The sequence below is a fragment of the Eucalyptus grandis genome, chromosome 5, assembly GCF_016545825.1.
Source record: "Eucalyptus grandis isolate ANBG69807.140 chromosome 5, ASM1654582v1, whole genome shotgun sequence".
NCBI classification, from domain to species: domain Eukaryota; kingdom Viridiplantae; phylum Streptophyta; class Magnoliopsida; order Myrtales; family Myrtaceae; genus Eucalyptus; species Eucalyptus grandis.
This window is the reverse complement of record NC_052616.1, coordinates 888,848-894,986: the sequence shown is the minus strand read 5'-3', so window position 1 is coordinate 894,986 and position 6,139 is coordinate 888,848. Positions and strand designations below refer to the sequence as shown.

Sequence of the window (6,139 nt, the reverse complement as noted above, 5' to 3'; positions counted from 1 at the left end):
CCATTATATTCAATGAGAGATGAAGTACAATAGTGAATAAATAACTTTAGCATCTAATGCTTGTCTTTTTGTTTACTTAGCATCAAATAATGGTTTGGCTACTGGTGCATTGATATCTTCCTCCTTTTTCGAGGATGATGAAGCTTCGAGTTTTACTCCTCTCAGAACTATGTCCCACTCTAAGGGATCTTTGGATCTAATGAATACTTTTATTTTGCTTTTTTCAGATGTTGTAGTCATTTTCATCAAAGTATGGAGGCCTCGTATCACTTTGTCCTTCCATAAGTTCTGGTGTAATGTTACTAACCATAATAAACTGTTGGGTCAGAAGTAATATAGCAATTCAAAAATAACAAACAACCAAGCTTTGATACCAATTATTAGGGCTAGAATTATCACCTAATGGGGGTGAATATGTGAATATACATAATTAAAAAGTAATTGATTCTAATATTGCAAAAGACCAACGTTGATGATAAACTGTGCAGTGATTAGAACTTGATATGTGCAATAAAGTAAATAAGAGATTAATCAGTGGAGAAAATTGAACACGACAATTATAATAGTTTGGTTTATGATAAGCCTATGTCCACTCTCACATGCTGACAATCTATTAGTTGGATTTCACAAGTGAATCAATTAAAGGTTACAACAACCGAGTATTCTCAACTTGATTAAGTGTGATCAAATCTTTTGATCTCACACTCCAACAACAACCTCTAAGAGATTACAAGTTAAGCTCACAAAGACGAGAAGGTGAAGCTCGCTTGACCTTTGGAATTTTAAGACTTTGATTCTTATTCCCTTAGCATCACGATCTCCTTTGATACTCTTTATTGTCCAAACTGACTGTTGGATATAAACTTTGAGGATCATTCATCCAATCCACCTATTGAACTTTGAATGATTTAGGACAATCCGATTGCTTTTAGGATGCTAAGAATAAAGTCGCCCTTGATTTTATTGTCTATACAAAAGAGATAAGGTTTCCATAAATTGATCACTCTGTTTGGAAAGTGTGTCTCGTCTCCAATGATTGTTGCATGGATTATGAATCTCCAAGAAGGAAAGATTATGTGGATGTTTTTTTTTTTTTTGGTAAATGTAAGATATATTGAGCTTTAAATCAACTATACAAAAGATCCGACTCCAAAACTTCACTCATAGTGACAACACGTTAGAACGAGTGGAAGGGAGCCGAAGTAAAAGAAAGCTAGCCGCAACATTGTAGCAAACCTAACAAGGCAACAGCCAAAAGGACAGGCTGAACAAACAACAAAAGATCCATCCCTAGGCAAGAAGAACGAAGCAAGGAACGGCAATATATATACAAAGAAATTTAGGCCAATTCCTAGCCTTTGCGCTTTATATATTCTAGGTTATTTCAAAGATTAGAGATCCTCTCATATTGGTTGATGATGTGTATAATCTAGACAATCCATGCATAATATATATCATTGTCCGACGTAACACAATCAAGGTCATAAAGAACTAGAATCTCTAATAAGTCTTTGAATGTGACTTGAATATATTTGCTCAAAGAATAACTCCTGGAAAGCTTTTCATCAGAATCAATAATCATATAAGGCAGGTTTTTTCAATCTTCAAAATCAATTAGGAAGTCATAGAGAACTAGAATCTCTAATAAGTCTTTGAATGTGACTTGAATATATTTGCTCAAAGAATAACTCAAGGAAAGCTTTTCATTAGAATCAATAATCATATAAGGAAGGTTTTTCAATCTTCAAAATCAATTAGGAAATTTCCTTAACATCCCGTCTAACCTAGCTGACCTATTCATGCCTGAAATTCTAAACTAGGCAAACCACGACTAATTACAGTGTCTAAAATTCTAAAGGAGCAAATTAAGAGGAACAACAAAGAAAATCAAGCACAGACTGATATATCCATAAGAGTTTGATGTATCTTCTTGAGACAAATGAGGATTGCGAAGAGTTATGTTAGCATTACCTGTCGCAGAAAGAGTGGCGCCGAAGCTACGGTATCGTATCACCACCGTGCTTAAACATGATGCTATTTTCCGCCGATTTTGTTAATTTTACATTGCTCGCGGCCAGTGCAAAGAGATGGGCCTGGGCTTGGTCCAACTTCAGAGATGGGCCTTCTTACCAGAGCGTTTCTTTATGATGATCCAAGCCATTTTTCCCTTTTGAGGTGCACTACTTTAGCTCAGCTAGGTGAATGGACCGCGTGATACGCGGATGAGAACTTCCAAGACTTTTACTTTGGTCATCTTGGCCTTTTCCAATTTCCACATGAATAAGTAGCACATATGCGAAATGGAAACCAAGGTAACTTAGTTTCATACACGAGAATGGGACGTATGATTCCACATAGGGTGCGCGTTAGTCTGTGTCTTGGTTTTACCTGATCTTCGTTAATTATTAGCTTAACTTACCATTGGCTTTCCCTTGCAATGTTTGCTAGGAGTTTTCGCCTTGGGTCTATTTTGTAATTAGTTTATTGTTAATATGATCATTATTTCCCTAGGCCAAAGGAAAAAATTGCGTTACTGATAAACTAAAAAAGAAGGGAAAACCGCAATCTTGTCTTTCCAAATGAGAAAGCATCTTTTGCATCTCACATTTCAATACTGTAAAAAATGATAATACTAGGACTACAAAAGAACTTCCAAATAAAATAGATAAGTTGATCGATAAAATGGTAGTACATCAGATGATCTATCGTAGGGACTCTTGCCTTTGGGACTATGACAATCGGACAGACAAATCTGTTTCTAGGAATGAAATGCTTTTAGGTTCCACGAAAGCGCTGACACAGCATCCGAGCAAATGGGGGAAAGAAATGGTTGGTCATGATTTAATCCTAGTAAAATGGGATACGTAACTGTTGAGAACACTCCACCATACAACAGCAAAAAGCCAATATGGCCACTTCAAGTCCTCGCTCGAGCCATTGGTGAATGAGGAGGCACTGATAATTGAGGGGACATTCTATGATGAGAAGACATCAAGCTCTCATCACATATCTCGGACGTAAGACCCAGCATAAGACTCGTGTTTTGCCGATGTTTCTTCTTCGACAATGTCTCGTCATCACCTATGTCATTGCCCTTAGTCACAAACTCTCTAATAATTATAAGCGCCTCTTACACTGTGATCATCCATATCAGCAAAGCAAACCCCGAAAATCCCGGGCTTCTGGCAATGGAAAGAGGACCCATGTGATGCATTGACCTTCGCATCCGGTATAATCACCCTCCACAGCTTCATTTCGGCGTGGAGCCCTCAATTCTTTCATGAAGCGATGCAAATCCATCCACACGAAAAGACCAGCCTTGTCTTCCACGTCTTGCTCGAATCCTTTGACAAAGAGACTCTGCCTCTTGGCCAGTCTCCTCCTCTCTTCTTGGAAATTCTCTACAAAGCTCTCATCAGAGAGCATGGAAGTAAGTAAATGCTGTGTCTGCAAAGAGACCAATCCGAAACTAGACATTTCCCTCGTGCAATTGGCTGCTTGATCATAGTAGGGACAGATCATGCAGACGCGAAAGCCAGGAAACCTTATGTGCTTGGACAAACTGTAGAGAATGTGGACGAGATCAAGATTGCACTCTCTTGAATTATTTCCAAGGTGGCGGGGAAGTCGAAAACCCTGGCCAAGTATATTTTGTCGTGGAGGTTCTTCTCGGAAGTGAAGCTCAATAGACTGGTGAGTGTTTCTCTGCTGAAAGTGATTCCCAGCAGGTTTGATGGGTTCGTTAAGATCACTCCTTTACGTTGATGTTGGCTTCTATGGCCTTGGTGTAATGCTGATTTTTATTTGTGGCAGGGTTACTTGGAAGTTGTTGGAGCTGTCACAGTTAATCGGAATTATCTGTATGCCGGTAAGCCATCTTATGTCCCTGTCAAGTCATTTGAACTAAGAGTAATCAATATCCTGAATCTGGAAATATCGGTCATTTTGACTTATGAACTTTAGGTCAAAGTGATTCTAGATGCCAACAATACTTAGTAGTAACATAAGGCAGAGAAATATAATTGAGATACCGCATCTTTATGAGCTTATTATAGCAGCATTGAGGGAACCAGACCAAAAATAAAGCTCATGTACACGTCTCTCCTTTTGTAAGCATGTTTATGCATATACTTGTCCTATGATTTTATTCTCATGTAAGCGTATCTCGTTCTCAAATTCTTTTCTCTCAGATTTATAAGGACATAAGATGGCTCACCGGCGCACAGATAACTCCGGTTAAATATGACAGCTCCAACAACTTCCAAGTAACCCTACCACAAATAAAAATCAGCATTACGTCAAGGTCATAGAAGCCAACATCAACGTAAAAGGAGTGATCTTAACGGACCCATCAAAACTGCTGGGAATCAGTTTGAGCACAGAAACACTCGTCCACTTCCAAAAAGAACCTCCACAACAAAATATACTTGGCCAGGGTTTTCGACTTCCCCGCCATCTGGAAAATGTAAAAGACCGGATGCAGTCCCGATCTCGTCCACATTATCTACAGTTTGTCCAAGGACGTGGGGTTTCAGTTTATTCATTGAGGCTATATATGATAAAAATAATTCATAAAATAATACAGAAAGCACATGAAGAGACGGGAGCATGTATCCCTACGCTGGATAATACAAGCAAGGAACAAGGAAAGCGTCTCCAGGAAAATATCATTGGAAATTGGCGTTGGCAACGTCCTTGAACTTGCCAGCCCCATCTGAAGTGCAAATGGACGCCTTAGGATTGTTCTTCATACACTCTTCCAGATCGAAGGAAAGCTGCAAACGATAAAAAGCAAACACAAGGCGAAGATGGGTATCATTCGCAAAGTTGGGAAGCCATGTGCGTGCACGCTTGCAAATGGGCAGCGCATGCTTGTGTCTGACTACATATTCCTATATATCGTCACTACAAGCGGATTATTGAACGAAGAGCTTTCGCAACTACCAGACCTAATTCTCGGCAAGACCCATCTGGATGGTCCCATCAGGATTCTGAGTTGGGTGAAAGGGGTTCTTCTCATATGCTTTCCATCCGTCAAAGCACGGAGAATCCCATCGATATGTGTATGGGAAGATTGTTGTTTTTCTTCTTCCAGGATAAGAGGTGAACTCGCTCTTTAGTCAGTCCTCAGACGATACTGAGATTTTGGCCCCTATTTATAGGCAGCAAATGATTTACGCTGGCGGGCCAATGTGAGTGAAAGCAGAATGGAAAGTCCGCTATTCAATTCAAAGGAGTTGTTGGGAGATCAAGCGTAATTGCTGGGAGATCAAGCGTAATTGCTTGCGTGTCTCCGCTAAGTCATTGACTTCTAGGGCCGCACGCAAGTGATCTATATAATATAATATAATATAGGGCAGATAGGGAGAAAAAAGAGGCTGGTCTTAGTGCGCCAAGCTTCCACGTTGATTTTATGCCCATGCCTACTCCGGGCGTTCTTTGGTCGGCGTCGCACACTTTACACATTTGGGGGTTGGGAGGGCCCCCGGGGGGGCGTGGGAGGGTGTTATCTTATCATTACACATCACTTGACTATTTCACGCCTCTCTTCCAGGCAATTCTAGATATACTTTCTAGATATACTTATACGTGAGGATGGATGTTAAAAAAAGAAAATTTATGTCATATCATTTGACTTATATCATGTTTAATTAGGCCTTTTAAAATACATATGATTTCATTCTACCTAATGACTTGAGTTTTGAGTCCAACATTTCCAATAATTATATATAACTTCCACGTATGTATCATGAAAGCTTCGCCACAAAGAAAAGGAGATGCAGACTTTCAAAGTGATAGAAGTTAGCCGGTGGCCGTTGGAGAAAATATTGAGTGGGCAGCGTCTCCGCTCGGGCTGATGGGTTTATGGGTGTTGGAACCAAAAATTATGGCTACTTTTTGAAGTTTGGAAGGAGGCACAAATGAAGACCGGAGAGAGAAATAATAGAAATGCAAATACTCTTGGCTTCGGTGTTACTTCAAATGTACAGTCCACAACCTTTTAAAGAAGTGTACATAGCTTAACTAACATTAAATTAAAAAAAGAAAGTACACAAAGCCGAAGAAAAAACGCACAACAATAATTGAGAAAAAGACATGGTTTTTGTCCCTTCTGACAAAGAAGAAACCTTACGTTCTA

At 39.5% G+C, this 6,139-nt stretch overlaps 1 long non-coding RNA gene across 2 annotated transcripts; it reads right to left on the bottom strand.

Moving 5' to 3' along the window:
- Positions 1 to 2,572: 2,572 nt before the first annotated feature.
- LOC104445892 lies at positions 2,573 to 5,113 on the bottom strand. Of its 2 annotated transcripts, XR_005550988.1 has the most exons (4): positions 4,950 to 5,113; positions 4,621 to 4,775; positions 4,217 to 4,504; positions 2,573 to 3,886 (listed from the first exon to the last, which is right to left on the bottom strand). It is a non-coding gene; the product is annotated as an uncharacterized LOC104445892 (long non-coding RNA). The 2 variants fall into 2 exon arrangements; XR_005550987.1 differs by having other exon boundaries at positions 2,573 to 4,504.
- Positions 5,114 to 6,139: the final 1,026 nt, after the last annotated feature.